This window comes from Rattus norvegicus, chromosome 17, assembly GCF_036323735.1.
Source record: "Rattus norvegicus strain BN/NHsdMcwi chromosome 17, GRCr8, whole genome shotgun sequence".
In the NCBI taxonomy this organism is placed as follows: domain Eukaryota; kingdom Metazoa; phylum Chordata; class Mammalia; order Rodentia; family Muridae; genus Rattus; species Rattus norvegicus.
In genome coordinates this window covers 59,916,925-59,932,384 of record NC_086035.1, presented here as the reverse complement: position 1 = coordinate 59,932,384, position 15,460 = coordinate 59,916,925, and the positions used below count along the sequence as shown (strand labels likewise).

At 44.6% G+C, this 15,460-nt stretch overlaps 1 protein-coding gene across 4 annotated transcripts in view; it reads left to right on the top strand.

Moving 5' to 3' along the window:
- Odad2 (outer dynein arm docking complex subunit 2) overlaps positions 1-15,460 on the top strand; it is a 194,265-nt gene that overhangs the window by 172,545 nt on the left and 6,260 nt on the right. The window lies entirely within an intron of this gene.

Below are 15,460 nucleotides of genomic sequence, written 5' to 3'. Positions count from 1 at the left end.
TTTCAGTTTAATAGGAATGCATTCTTGATGGTCCAGGTGGTAGTTTGGGGCAATTGTTTTAAGGCGCCTGTGGAGACTGAGCAGCTTTGTGGGCAGAGAAGTTAGTCATGGACAGATGAACACGTCTAGCTGAGGACTACACAAACAGCAGAAGGAGCTTGTATGCAGAGAAAAAGAGATTCCAATAAATCAGATATGAACTTCCTCCTTGAATAAAGGTGAAGATTCTTCAAGCGCTTCATGGAATACCGGAAGGAACAGAAGACCACCAAGGCTGGGCCTTGAGAGTTTATAGTTTACTCCAACTCCAGGCCAATCTCTCTGCATCCTATGCAGGCTTGAGGTGTGGCCTCCCAGCTTCATGCTCCTGTGGCCGTGCCTTCTCTGCCACCATGGACTCTTCTTCTGGAAGTATCAACAAAACCAAACTTATTTCTGTTGCTTTTGGTTGTGGCATTTTTTTTTTTATCACAGCAACAGAAATGTAACTGATGGGCAGAGATGGAAAGGAGGAGGATGAGGGTGAGGAGCATGGAGAAAGGAGGAGGGAGGTGGGAAGAGGAAGAAGAAAGGAGAAGAAGGAAGAAAAGGAGAAGAAAGAGATGGGGAGAAAAAAAGGGAAGCATGGAGAGATGGGTGGAAAGGGAAGAGAAAACTAAAAGGGAAGGAAAGGAACCAGTTCTTAGACTGAAAGACTTCTCTCCTGTGGTTACAGCCTAAGAAAGAGGCGTTTGTCTTCGCCTTGTGCCTAACTGGGACTTCATTCCATTTAGAAGGAACAGGCCGTCGTTTCTGTGATGTCAGCGAAGAAAACTTGTATCTTCTCTCCAACTTCATCTTTCATTTTTCCATATTAATCTGCTTCTGAAAACCAAAATTAAATCCAAATAAGATTAGGAAAGTGGTTTAACTAAAGTATTTTTCCTCCATTTCAGTTCTTTGGTTTCTCCTTCCAAAGAGAATCCTTCACTTACTCTCACGGGGAGGGACTCTAACAGGTTTTAAGTTTCTTTTAAGAACATACCAACGCATTTTAGAGACAAGCAAAGCAGACGTCACATTAAAAATCAGACTTATCTCCTTTTCCAGGTGCACATTGAGATAGACCTTCAGATTTTCCTAGTTCGTTAGGATTTATATTATAAATTAATAATTCGTTAAATTTATAGTTTCTTATCAGATTCTTAAGAATTCTCACAGCAGCGTTATAAACACAAAGAAAATCAAAGAAAAAAATCTTAAATAAGGTGACTGCTTTGTAATAAACTAAGACTGTATTTTGTTATGTTAAATTCCCAGTTGGAAGTCCACGCCTGCACCGAGTAGAGACATAATTCCCATGAGCTTGATTTTATACTTTTAAGAAAGATAAGCTAATGTAGGGGCTCGAGACCCCATATGTACAACAATGCCAAGCAACCAGAGCTTCCAGGGACTAAGCCACTACCTAAAGACTATACATGGACTGACCCTGGACTCTGACCTCATAGGTAGCAGTGAATATCCTAGTAAGAGCACCAGTGGAAGGGGAAACCCTTGGTCCTGCCAAGACTGAACCCCCAGTGAACGTGATTGTTGGGGGGAGGGTGGTAATGGGGGGAGGATGGGGAGGGGAACACCCATAGAGAAGGGGAGGGGGAGGGATTAGGGGGATGTTGGCCCGGAAACCGGGAAAGGGAATAACATTTGAAATGTAAATAAGAGAGTTGGGGATTTAGCTCAGTGGTAGAGTGCTTGCCTAGCAAGCACAAGGCCCTGGGTTCGGTCCTCAGCTAAAAAAAAAAAAAAAAAAAAAAAGAAAGAAAGAAAGAAAGAAAGAAAGAAAGAAAGAAAGAAAGAAATGTAAATAAGAAATACTCAAGTTAATAAAGATGGAGAAGGAAAAAAAAAAAAAAGCAAGCAAAGCTAAAGGCCAAAAGTGGCTCGGCTTGCCTGTTCCTTAGCTGCAAGGAACTGACTGACTCACTGACACCATTTGCCTCTATTTTTTGAATACTTTTTCCAATACTTTTCTCTGCCCCGGTCCCCAGTTTTTCCTCCTGAAACTGGAGACTATGACACCGGCCAATCCTGACTGCTGCATATTCAGGCTCAGTTGGTTTAGGTGCCTGGGACTACCCAAGGGTCTGGTGCATGCTGTACATACCGGCTCCACAAAGAGCCGCAGCCCAGCACGCAGAGCACAGCCCTGCACACACAGCACGGCCCTGCACACACTGCACGGCCCCGCACACAGAGCACGGCCCCGCACACACAGCTCGGCCCCGCACACAGAGCACGGCCCCGCACACACTGCACGGCCCCGCACACAGAGCACGGCCCCGCACACACTGCACGGCCCCGCACACAGAGCACGGCCCCGCACACACTGCACGGCCCTGCACACACAGCTCGGCCCCGCACACACTGCACGGCCCCGCACACACAGCTCGGCCCCGCACACACTGCACGGCCCCGCACACAGAGCACGGCCCCGCACACACAGCTCGGCCTCGCACACAGAGCACGGCCCCGCACACACTGCACGGCCCCGCACACACAGCTCGGCCTCGCACACAGAGCACGGCCCCGCACACACAGCTCGGCCTCGCACACAGAGCACGGCCCCGCACACACTGCACGGCCCCGCACACAGAGCACGGCCCCGCACACACTACACGGCCCCGCACACAGAGCACGGCCCCGCACACAGAGCACGGCCCCGCACACAGAGCACGGCCCCGCACACACTACACGGCCCCGCAAACACTGCACGGCCCCGCACACACTACACGGCCCCGCACACAGAGCACGGCCCCGCACACACTGCACGGCCCCGCACACACTGCACGGCCCCGCACACACAGCTCGGCCCCGCACACAGAGCACGGCCCCGCACACACAGCTCGGCCCCGCACACACAGCTCGGCCCCGCACACACTGCACCGCCCTGCACACAGGCTCCACGCAGAGCACAGCCCTGCCTCTGCATCTTCATTCTCTCCCTTATGGGCTGTCACTCCACCACATCCACAATGGAATCCATCATATCAAAAAAGTAATACCAACTAAAAGCACTCGGTTGGCTTTAACTTCAAAACTTCAGAGACTGCTCTGTCGTTGATATCTAACATTTTCAAATGTCCAAATCCCAGGGACTCTTTCCAAGTTACTTAGCTCTGCAAGGATGCTGTAATGCTTATCTCGCTTTTCCCTTAAACTGTTGTGCTTCCTCGATGGCTCAGTTCTATAGCATTTGGGTCCCCTTGCTGCCTTTTGGATGGTACTTATCTTTCACAAGTCTCACTTCTTTCCAGCCAGTCAATTTATTAGAACTTTAAAAACTATTTGACAAAGATAATTTTTATTTATGTTTATGAGGGACAACAGAATCTTTTGACATATGTAGATATAATACACACACATGCATACATACATACATACACACACACACATACATACACATTGTAGAAAGATTGAAAACAAACTAATTGGCTGTGGTTGTTTAAGTGTGACTAGCCTCCATAGTCTCATCTGTTTGAATGCTTGCTCCCTAGTTGGTAGAACTATTCGGGAAGGATTAAGGGGTGTGGCCTTGTTGGAGGAGGTGTGTCACTGGGGTGGGCTTTGAAGTTTCAAAAGCCCACTCCAGGCCCAATTAGCTCTCCTTCTGCCTCCTGTCTGTAGATCAGGATGTAAACCCTCATCTACTTCTCCAGCACCTGCCTGACTGCTTGCTGTCCTGCTCCTCATCCTAACGATCGTGGACTAACCCTTGGAAACTGCAAGCAAACCCACAGTTAAATGCTTTCCTTTATAAATAGCTTTGGTCATGGTGTCTCTTCCTAGCAGTAGAACAGAAACTAAGACATTGTCAAATCCACTCTCTCACCCATATTATTTTTATAGCTGTCTACCTAACTATAATTTACTTAAGTCTACTAAGATATTTTAAATAGTTATTAACTATAGTCACTGGGCGTTTTGAACTTGTTTTTCCTTCTAGCCAGAACTTTATACATTTTGTCCAACATACTTTTCTGCATCCCACACCAGACTGGCGGGAGCCAGTCTCTGATAGCTACACTTCTCTCTGCCTCTGTGTGCTGACCTGTTTTACATTTCACGTGTTAGTGGGATCTCATGCTTGCCTGTCTGTGCCTGCTTTTTTTTCACATAACATGGTGCTTTTCAGGTCCATCCATGTTGACATAAATAGCAAGGTTTGCTGTCCTAAAGGCTGAGTATTATTCCATTGTGTATGCCTCCTGTCTTTGCCTGTCCATCCAGTGACAGACACTTAGACTGCCTCTATGTATTTACTGTTGTCAAAACCCTTCAGTGAGCCTGGGAGTGCCGATGTCTTCCTCGGACTCTGTCACCTTTGGATATGAATCTGAAAGTGAGATCATTTGAAAATAAGCTAGTCCTATTTCTAATTTGGAGGGCACCTTCCTATTCCTTTCAATAGCAGCTGCTGTCTCTTTCAGAACAGTCTGTTGTCTTTTGACAGCAGGCTTTCTGACCGTGGTGAGATAGTGCACCTGTCGGATGCTATTTGCATTTCTCTGGTGACTGGTGACCTTGAACACTCGCTCATTTCCCTCTTGTGCTTTGTCTCCCTTTGAAAACGTCTATTCCTATTTTGCCCGTTGTTGTTTACATTGATTGCCTACTGATTTGAATCTCTTATGCATGCTCATTGTTAGCCTTTATTAGATGCATTGTTCACGTTGACGTGGCACCGGCTTCCATTCTGAGGTTGCCTTTCTGCTCCATGGACTGCTTCCTTGGATGTCCATGCACAAGCTTCTGATGTTAATAAGATCCCATCTGCCCACTCATGCTTTGCTTTGCCTGTGCTCCTGGGTTTGCTTAATAAACAAAACAACAAACAAACCAAACCAAAAATGGAATAAAAACCAGTGCCCAGATCAATTGTCAGTTTGTCTGTGCCTTCTTCCAGTTGTTTAGAAAGTTTAATACTTATATTGGCCTTAATGCATTTCAAATTGACTGTTATAAATGGTACCCGATAAGGGTTTTTTCCCATTAATTAATTTATTCACTTTACTTCTTGACTGCAGCTTCCCCCACCCAGTCCCCTCCTCCCACAGTCCCTCCTTCCATTCTCACCTTTGCCAGATAAGGTTTTATTGTCATTCTTCATATAAATCTCTAGCTGTCACTGCACTGTATTGAAATGAAAGCCTTTCACTGTCCTGTGTTCTCGAAACCTTAGTCAAAATTAAATTGGTCAAAACCGAATAGCACTATTCTGTTCCACTAGCCTATGTTTTTAGGCCATTTTGGGTTTATTTTTAAAACAAAACAACAAAACAAAACCAAGAACACCACCTATCCCAGTGTCTGTTTTCCTGTAGTTTCTCCTACTGGTGGATTTACGTTCATCTTAAGCGTTTTAACTGTGCAGGCTTTGTGTCTGTTCAGGCGATGCCTCCAGTTTTGTTCATTTTTGTTCCAGATTGCTTTAGCAATTTAAAAACTTTTGTGGTTCCACATGAATTTCAATTTTTTTTCTGTTTGTGGTTATGTGGGAACAATGTCCCTGGACCTCTGATGGGGACACTGGATCTACGAGATTGCTGGGATAACTGTGGACATGTTAGCAATATTAACTCTTCAATCCATTTACAGGGACAGCAGCTCAGTTGTTTAGGTCATCTCCACTCTTTTTCACCAGTACTTTATAGTTTTGACTTAAAGAACATTTTCCAATTTATTACTGTATTGTACTTTTGTTTTGTTTTGTTTTGTATCTCTTACAAGTGGATTGTTTGCTGATATCATTTATGAGTTGGTTGTTAATGTTTCCCATTATATGTTGCTTTTATGTCCTGCAACTTTCCTGAATTTATTGAGTAGTTTTCTATGTAAAATTTGGAACGCCACCTTCCACTTGCCTCTGATTCCTACCATGAAATCACAAACTTCCTGACAAGGCTATTGCGTGCGTCTTGATTAGGGTTACTACTGCTACTGTAAAACAACCTAACTTACACTTTCACAGAGCAGTCCATCACTGAAGGCTATCAGGATAGGAACTCAAACAGGGCTGGACCTTGGGACCAGGAACTGATGCAGGCCTTAGAGGGATGTTGCTTACCGACTCAGTCACCTTGGCTTGCTCAGCCTGCTTTTTTATAGAAACCAAAACCACTTGCCCTGAGGTAGCACCACCCACAGTGGACTGGAGCCTCCCACATGAATAACTAAGAAAATGCCCCACAGGCTTGATCTCATGGAGACATTTTCTCAGTTGGGGTTCCTTCCTCTCTAATGACTTTAGCTTGAGTAGCATTGATATAAAACTCACCAGGACCGTATCCAAAGTAAAAAAAAAAAAATTCAGTTGGAGAAATGAAAGCAATATACATTTCAGCAACCTCAATGCCAGGCATGGTGGCACAGGCAGGAGGATCACAAGTTCAAAGCCAATCTGGGATACACAACAAGACCTTACCTCAACAAAAAAACAAACGAACAAACGAACAGCAACAAGTTCCAGAGTGAGTACTGATGTATGATTTCCTGAAAATCCTGTCACCGTTTCTTGTTTCTTTCTCTTTGTGTTTTTTTTCCCCAGACAATATAATTTGATCGTGGTTTCCTCTCAACCCCTCCCAGATCCTCCCTACCTCCCTACCCACCCAAAACTTTATGCATTTTCTTTCTTTCTCTCTTTAGAAAATAAACGGACAAGCAAACAAACAAAAAACAAACAAACAGAATTTTGAAAAGAAACACACACACACACATCTTATACATCTTACCATCTTATACATATTTAAATATTCTCTTACAATGTTGATCTTAGAAAGAACACAGGAAACCAAGCAGACTTTTAATCTCTGACCTAGGGGCAATGTGGGCACTATTCCTGCAGTGGCATTAGCAGGACACGATCCTTAGCTGTAGAAACCAGATTACACTCCTCAACCTAATGGGACTTCCTTTTGAAGTCTACAAATGTTAAAGCTAAGGAACCTAACAAATAAAACTGAAACAAAACCATTGACCAACAGGGGAAGGGTGAATTGGAGGGAGAGCTGCAAAGGAAACAAGGGCAGAAGGAAAAGAGAAACATTCAGAGCTGACTGTCCAGTGGCCACTGTCTGGCAGACATAAGGAGTCCAAGTTCAGTCACCAGTGGGGTTGCAGCAGAGCCAGCACACAGTAGGGATGCATCTGAGCCCTTAGGAGCTGACAGTGGAAGGGTTAAAAGTGGGAGGCTTTGGCAAGAACTTAGCAAAAGCCAGAGTCCATACACAACTCTGTACAGCTGATTTACAATCTTACTCCCATCACACTAGAAAAGACAGCAGCCACTGCAGTAGTAACTGAACTGTGAGCGGAGATTAAGACAGCACATACCTGTAAGCTGTAAGACAGAGCATCCCTTCCAGGAAGACTCAACTCCAACCAGCATTCATGTATCAGCAAGTGAGAGTTATATTTCAACTGCCTTTGAGCTGATATCGCCTGGAAAATACAATTCTGAAGAACTCCAGAACCCCACATCACACTGGAGCAAAACAGAAAGCTAACAAGCTAGATATAAGATCAGAATTCCAATCATGAAACCAAGTACTTGAAATTTAGTGGACACTTGAATGTGGCAGAGACCAAAGTGGGTGGAAATAAACAAATAGAGAATAACAGAGGGAAAAGAATGTTAAATTGTCCACATCCTTAGTGAGATAGAAAGGCCATCATCCTTGTGAAGCTAGAACAAGATTCTGTTCTTTAAAACATTCAGGAAACAAAGAAACATTAAAATTAAATTTAAGAAACAATTTCCCAAATGTACAACAAAATTATAAAGGCATCAGTAGGAAAGGAAAGAAAAGGAAAGGGAAGGGAAGGGAAGGGAAGAAAGGGGGAAAGGGGGGAGAAGGGACGGAAAGGGGAAAAGGGACGGAAAGAGGGAAAGAGATGGAAAGGGGAAAAAAGAAAAAAGGGAAAAAAGAAAAAGGGGGGAAAAAAGAAAAAAGGGGGAAAAAGAAAAAAGGGGGAAAAAGAAAAAAGGGGGAAAAAGAAAAAGGGGAAAAAAGAAAAAGGGGGAGGAAGGGAGGAAGGGAAAAGGGGGAGGGGAGAAAGGAGGAAGGGAAAAGGGAAAAGAAAAGGGAAGGGAAAAACGGGAGAGAAAAAGAGGAAGGGGAGAGAAAAAGAAAGAAGGGGGAGGGAAAAGGAAAAAGGGAGGGAAAAGGAAGAAGGGGGAGGGAAAAAGGAAGAAGGGGAGGAAAAAAGGAAGAAGGGGGAGGGAAAAGGAAGAAGGGGAGGGAAAAGGAAGAAGGGGGAGGGAAAAGGAAGAAGGGGGAGGGAAAAAGGAAGAAGGGGAGGAAAAAGGAAGAAGGGGGAGGGAAAAGGAAGAAGGGGAGGGAAAAGGAAGAAGGGGGAGGGAAAAAGGAAGAAGGGGAGGAAAAAAGGAAGAAGGGGGAGGGAAAAAGGAAGAAGGGGGAGGGAAAAAGGAAGAAGGGGAGGAAAAAAGGAAGGGGAAGGAAAAAGGGAGAAGGAAAAGGGAGAAGGAAAAGGGAGGGAAAGGAAAGGTGAAAGGAAGGGGGAAGGGAAGGGGAAGGAAAGGGGGAAGGGAAGGAAAGAAAAGGAAAAAGAACAGTCAGGGAGAAGGGGACAGTATCAGGATACCACAGACACTAACATTGTGTGGAGAGGTAGGGATTCTGGGAAATTCTGAAAACTTTAGGAGGAGGGGCATATCTGGAGGAAGAAGGTTACTCAGGGTATGTCCTTGGGTACTGTGTCTTGTCCTTAATGCCCCCCTTAGTCTTTTTTCCTCCTACCCACCATGATCCTTCTTTAGGCCTATCCACCATGAGTTAAGCCCCCTCCCTAGCCCTTTCTTCTTCCTATCCACTGTGAGTTAAGCCCCTTCTACCACATACTTCCAACACTGTGACGATCCACCTTAACTATGGGCACAGAAACAGTGAAGCCAAAGACTATGGGCTAAACCCAACCAAACACCATTTCTCTCTTTACATTTTTGTGTCAGTATCCTGTCCCAGCAACAGAAGTCCAATACGTAGGTTACAGCGTCATGAAGGTTTAGAATTAGTACAAAGAAAATGGAAAGATTCCGTAACATTCAACAGAGACAGTGACATCACAGTCAAATCAAAAGAACAAAAGTGAACTTCAGGGCAATTGCACTGACAAGATTCCAAGTGTTGCCTGTGAGTGTTTAAGATCCCAACACTTTGTTATTCTTTAAACTCCTGTTTATCACGCCCAGATGTATTTATCCCAGATTTCACTAGATTATTTTATGCCTCTGTTCACCAACAAGACATCCTTGGAACTAGAGATTAACTAAGAGGAAACTAATTTGAATATTAATTTAATAATCTATATTTATTAACATAAATATGTCAGGTTTGGCATATCAACTTTCATCTACTTCATAGGATACCACAAATCTTTTGTTTTTGTATTGGTTTTCAATATTACTAGATTAAAATTGCTTGTTTTGAAAAATACATTAGATCCCTTCTTTCCTTCCTTCCTTTCTCCCTTCCTTCCTTCCTTTCTTTTTCTGTTTTAGGGTTTTGAGACAAGGTTTCACCTGGTAGACTAGTTCACCCTCAACTTACTTCAGCCTCTTGAGTGCTTGGGTTAAGTGCTACCAAACTCTGTAAAATGTTAGTCTTTCTGTTTGACATCCTCCAACTCCAGAAAACAATGACAATGGTCTTGTTCCAAGCCAGCACTTCTAAGTGCATGGTGGAGCACTTAAAACTCACTGTAATGTTTAATCCCCACATCTGCTGTGTTAGCAAAATACCTGACAAATTCTAATCTTATTAACAGCACAGTCAGTCTTGGAGAATTACCCCCAGGTCACATAGAGTTAGAAAGTAAAGCCAGGCTTTAAACTGAGGTGTCACTGTCAAAGTGTCAATTCAGATATGCACAACATAGTCGATGGGACTATTTCCTCCAAGGGAACAAGCCACTGGAATCTAATCTGTAGGGTGAAATTCTAAACAATATTATCCAATCACCCCTTTACATTTTTAGCCAAAAAAGTATATGCACAGACATATGTTACACTTGATATAAGAAAAGTTGAGCAGAAACTTGAAGGTATTCTGACCAACAGCACAAGTGGAACATGTAGAGGATTTCTATAACCACCTTCCTCTCTGTGGGGATGGTACAAAATCCCTGCCTCCTCACCCAACTGATCAAATCATCCACAAGTGTTTCTGCAAAGTCATTGTATCTTATGTATGCCAATGCTACTGCCCACTCTGTCGCTCTAGCATTCTGACTTCACGAAAGCTGAGCACAAAAGCTTTCTGGTGTGGAGCCAAGCGTGTTGGAGAACAACTGTAACTCCAGCACTGGGGAGGCTGTGGCAGGAGAATTCCAAGTTCAAGGCCAGCCTGACCTTGAACAAGACCTTTTTTCAACATCATTGCTGTGTGACTTTTCCCCGGAAGATATATTTACCCCAGAAAAGGTAGTGATGTGAGACCAGAGAAATGATTCTGTTCAAGTCCAGCAAGAGCCAGTGAGTGAACCGGGTTATTTATAAGAGCTTGGATTGCCCAGTGGCAGCTGCATAACCTGAAGGGCCATCTCAGCCTGGGTGATGACCCATGAAAGCTATACCTCTAGGGCTCCCAGCATGACTTGCAGCCCCCTCCACTGTAGATCAAGAGTTGAAGAGGGACCTGGTGATTCTCACAAATGTCTGGGCTTTCTAAGCTGTCTAGTCAGCCTTCCTTCTTCCTCTTATTTCAACTGGAGGAAATAGCTACAAGCGATCATTTTCCCCTACCCCCAAAATACAGAGGAAATCCCATAAAGGGAATGTATTCAAATGTGAGCAAGAATCTCAGGGAGGGACAGCAAGTCAGCAAAACTAGCGTATCTAAGACACATCATAAACATGATTTTAGTCTCCTTTCTGTTACTATAATGAAAGCTCACAGTAATTTATAAAGATTATGAAGACTAGACATTTTCATATTGGCAAACAGAATTGGGTGAAGCCCTTCTTGCTGTTGAGGACTCTCAGCAGAGCCCCATCATCAGCTGAGGACATCATATGGTAACACAAAGAATCGTAACTCAGATCATTCCTCTTCTCATAAAGCCACTATTGGATTAGAGCCCCACCCTTATGGCCCCATTTAACCTTAATTACCTCTTGCCTCTAAATACCATGGATTAGATAGATTCCTACCCTTTTTTCCCTTTTACTGGATAGTTTCTTTATTTACATTTCAACTGTTATTCCCTTTCCTGGTTTCCCTTCCAGAAACCCCTTATCCCGCCCTCCCTTGCTTCTATGAGGGGGCTCACCCACGCACCTACTCCTTCCCTCCTCCCCACCCTGGCATTCTCCTACACTGGGGCATAGAGCCTTCATAGGACCAAGGGCTTCTCCTCCCATTGATGTTCAACAAAGCTATCCTCTGCTATATATGAGGCTGGAGCCATGGGTATGTCCAGGTATGCTCTTTCATTGGTGGTTAGCCCCTGGGAGCTCTGGGGTACTGGTTGGTTAATATTGTTGTTCTTCCTATGGGTTGCAAAGCCCTTCAGCTACTTCAATCCTTTCTCTAACTTCTCCACTGTGGACCCTGTTCTCAGTCTGTGAGTATCTGCCTCTGTCAGGCTCTGGCAGAGCCTCTCAGGAGACAGCTATATTTCCAGGCTCCTGTCAGCATGCACCTCTTGGCATCTGCAGTGTTGTCTGGGTTTGGTGGCTGTATGTATATGAGCTGGATCCCCAGGTGGGGCAGTCTCTGGATGACTTTTCCTTCTGCTCCAATCTTTGTCTCCATATTTCCTCCTGTTTTTTGTTCTCCCGTCTAAGAAGGACTGAAGCATCTACTCTTTGGTCTTCCAACTTTTTGAGCTTCATGTGATCTGTGGATTGTATCTGGCTAATCTGAGCTTTTGGGCTAATATCTACTTATCAGTGAGTGCATACCATGTGTGTTCTTTTGTGATCTCACTCAGGATGATATTTTCTAGTTCTATCTATTTGGCTAAGAATTCCATGAAGTCATTGTTTTTAATAGCTGTATAGTACTCCATTGTGTGTAAATGTACCACATTTTCTATAATCCATTCCTTTGTTGAAGGACATCTGGGTTCTTTCCAGATATCTAACCTTTTAATGCCTCACCATAGGCTTACTTTTCAGCATGACTTTTGGTGCAGACATTCAATCCACAGTACATGCTATGCTCTTCTGTCAGCTGCAGGAGAGCATAGCCCAGTGAAGAGCCCATCCTTCAAGCCTCTCTGCACTGACCAACAGAAGCAACATTTTGTCCCAAGCTGCAACAGCATATTGTATCTTGAAGCCACTGGTTCAGGTCCAATATCACATGAGATGAATTACCAAGACTCAGAGACTGGCTGTGTCAGAGAAAAGCCACTTTGCAAGCAGAGGTAGTCATTACTCTTTGTGACCTCAACAGGAAAATAGCCAAAGGCTCCTCCACTCAAATCAGCCTTGGAAATGGGGTCCTGCTGGAAAAACTCCAAGTTGGGCATGTACACAGGTACCTCGGGTCTCATCCAGCTGTAATTAAAACCCCTATATTTCCAAACTCTGCTCACCCAAGCAATGTGGAGTCTAACCACAGGAAAATCTGTTATCACTCAAATGGGTCCGTATTTTTCATACAACTGAAATGCAGCATAAAGCCATGAACTGTTAAATATGAGAGTAAAATTGGATGCAGACACCGATTGGTTCCCAGGCTACCTAAGTCTCACCTTCCAAGAGATGTGAGCCACAGGTCACAGCTGTATACTCAGGGCACAGCCTCAGGATCAAAGCCTTTTACACAGTAGGAAGCATTCTCAGTCCTCCCACCCAATCCACAAGCCACCCATTGTGCCCTCCCTATGTCCTTGTCAGTCCAAGCTGTAAAACGTTATGTGTTTGAATGATGTTTTAAAGTGCTCTGTGCAATTAAGTTTTAAAAGCAGAGAGGCTGGTTTTCCTTCGGTATATATATGAAACTCCCCATAAATATAAAGTCCTTGGGTGTGTTTGGGGGAAGGGAATGATTAAAAAGAGAAAAGCTTCTGAAAGGAACAAACACTTCAAAAAGTGGAACCCGAGGTGTTTTCCCCTCATAATATTAAAAATGCCTTTATAGTTGGAAAAAAATCGCTGGATCAAACTGCATATAGCAAACAGCTCTATGGACTCCGTGCTCACTTGTGCCCAATTTGCATCTGCTCTCCCAGGGAAAGCCCTGCTTTATAAGTGTAACTGTCACAAAAGATTGGACCCTGCCTTCTCCTGGTGCTCTGTACTAGTGATGGGAGGATATACCAGCTCCTGCCTAACGGCTGGCTCATCAAAGCCAGGATTTGGGGCACAGCTTCTGACTCGTGGATGTTTATCCTTCTTTTAAAGCATTCCTCTAAGGGTCTTGTTTGTGACGCTCTTAGAAAAATGAAAACATGTTCCAGAGCCTGGTTCCAAACTAAGCCATGTACATGGCCCACTGTGTTCAGATGGTGGCTTGGGTAGGAACTGGCCCTTGCTTAGTCTGTAAAAGTCCAGACACAGCTTCAGTGTGTCTTACACAGCAACAAGGAACATTCGCAGAAAAGAAGATACTGTTGGGTTATGGGAAAACCATGGATTTAGACTGCACAGTTAACTTAAAAGAGTCCTGGGCGGGCCTCTTAGCTATTAAATGGGGCTCTCCCTCGTAGTCTGCCTTTTAAATATCAAGCTGTTTCTAGCCTTTGTGCACTGAAAATTCTGAACTCACAAGTCTATACTCTTGTTAAAGAGAATGTTTGCAGGTAAGGAGAACGGACAGTGCAGGCTACCTTCATTGGTGAGAAGGAAATCCCAGTGCTTGGTACACAGCAATTTGGCAGCTAATAAAACCATTCAAATTGTGCAAACATTAGGTCCCTTGCTGGTCTGGAGCCAGAGAGACAAGCCAGGTAAATATATGGAAACACTGCACAGCCCACTGCGTGGACCACGTTTTCCCTCTTCTGTTTCTAGAATGCTCGTGTGTAGCAAGCATGTGTGTAGGCGTGTGGTTGGAAGCCAGAGGACAACCTTAACTCTTGTCCACTTTGCTTTTGAGACAGAGCCTCTCGTTTGATTGGAACTTGCCAAGTGAGTGTAAACCAGGGTGACTGGTCGGGTATCCATCTGTCCCTACCTCCGCCATGCTGGGATTTCGTTTTCTACTCTTCAAAAATATATAAAAGAAAGACATGATTCAGGGGACCGAGCTCATATCCTTAAGCAAGACAAGCATTTTACTTGCGCTATCACCCAGCCCAGGTTAGACTCGTAAAACAATATCTTATGAAGCTCTGCTGGTCAGTTTTTAGCAAAAATATCAATAAGCATTCTACATGGGCAGAGTGAAGAATCACGTTTAACGTAAGAACTTAGGCAAAGTGAATTCCCTAAAGAGAAGTTGCCATCCTGGTACATTGTCAGGTACAGGGAAAGTTCACTCAGTGTCCCACAAGGTAGGCACCAGCCTGGATAAGACATGTAACACAAAGCGTGTGAATGGACAGAAACTTTCTTCTTGTGAACGGTTACCTGGACGACTCCTACAAGAGCCAGCACTCTGCCAGCTGCCCTCACTTTCAGTTCTCTGGTTTCTTCAGTGTGGAATTGTGTAACTGGTGTCCAGTGTTTGGAATAAACACAGCTGATTCTTGGAGAGCTGGAAGGGGGACCACAGAACCACAACCTGGCCTGAGGGAGAAGAAGCAGAAATGTGTGTTTGATTCTGACAGGCATCAGATCAAGGGTTTCCTAACCAAGGGAGCCTGGCAAGGAAGCAGCGGCAGATGCCCAGAGAAGCCTGGGTCATCGAATTCAACAGCAGGGCCCTGGAACAAGTGCTGACAAGAGCCAGACTGACCTCAAGGCCAAAATTCCTTCTTCTTCCTTCCTAGTCTACCAGGGCCAGCCTCCAGCACATCATCAAGTCCTGAAACTGGTGAAAAATCACTGCATGTACACCATTGATGGGGCTCTACCTGTGTGCTGGGCACTGGTGTGCTGTGCAAATGTGTCATCTTCAGGATGCCTGGGGCTCCATCCTGACTGAAAGTGAGGTCTGCAAAGCGCTGGGTCACTAGGAAACAACTGAAAACCTCTTTCTTGTCTTTCCATTCTCGCCCCCCCCCTTACTTTTTCTTTCCTCCCTTTTCCTCCCCTCCCTCCCCTCCCTCTCTCCCTCTCCTTCCCTTCTTCCCTCAATCCCTCTCCCCTTGCCTTCCTTCCTCTCTTCTTTCTTATTCTTTCTTTTGTTCTTTCTTTCTTACCTTCCTTCTCCCTCCTCTCCGTCTCTCACCTCCCTCCTCTCCCTCCCTCTCTCCTTCTCTCTTCATTTCTTCCTCTCTCACCTTCCCTTTCTGGGTTCTAGGGGTCAAGCTCAGATCACGTGACTTGTGGCAAATGTCTTTACCC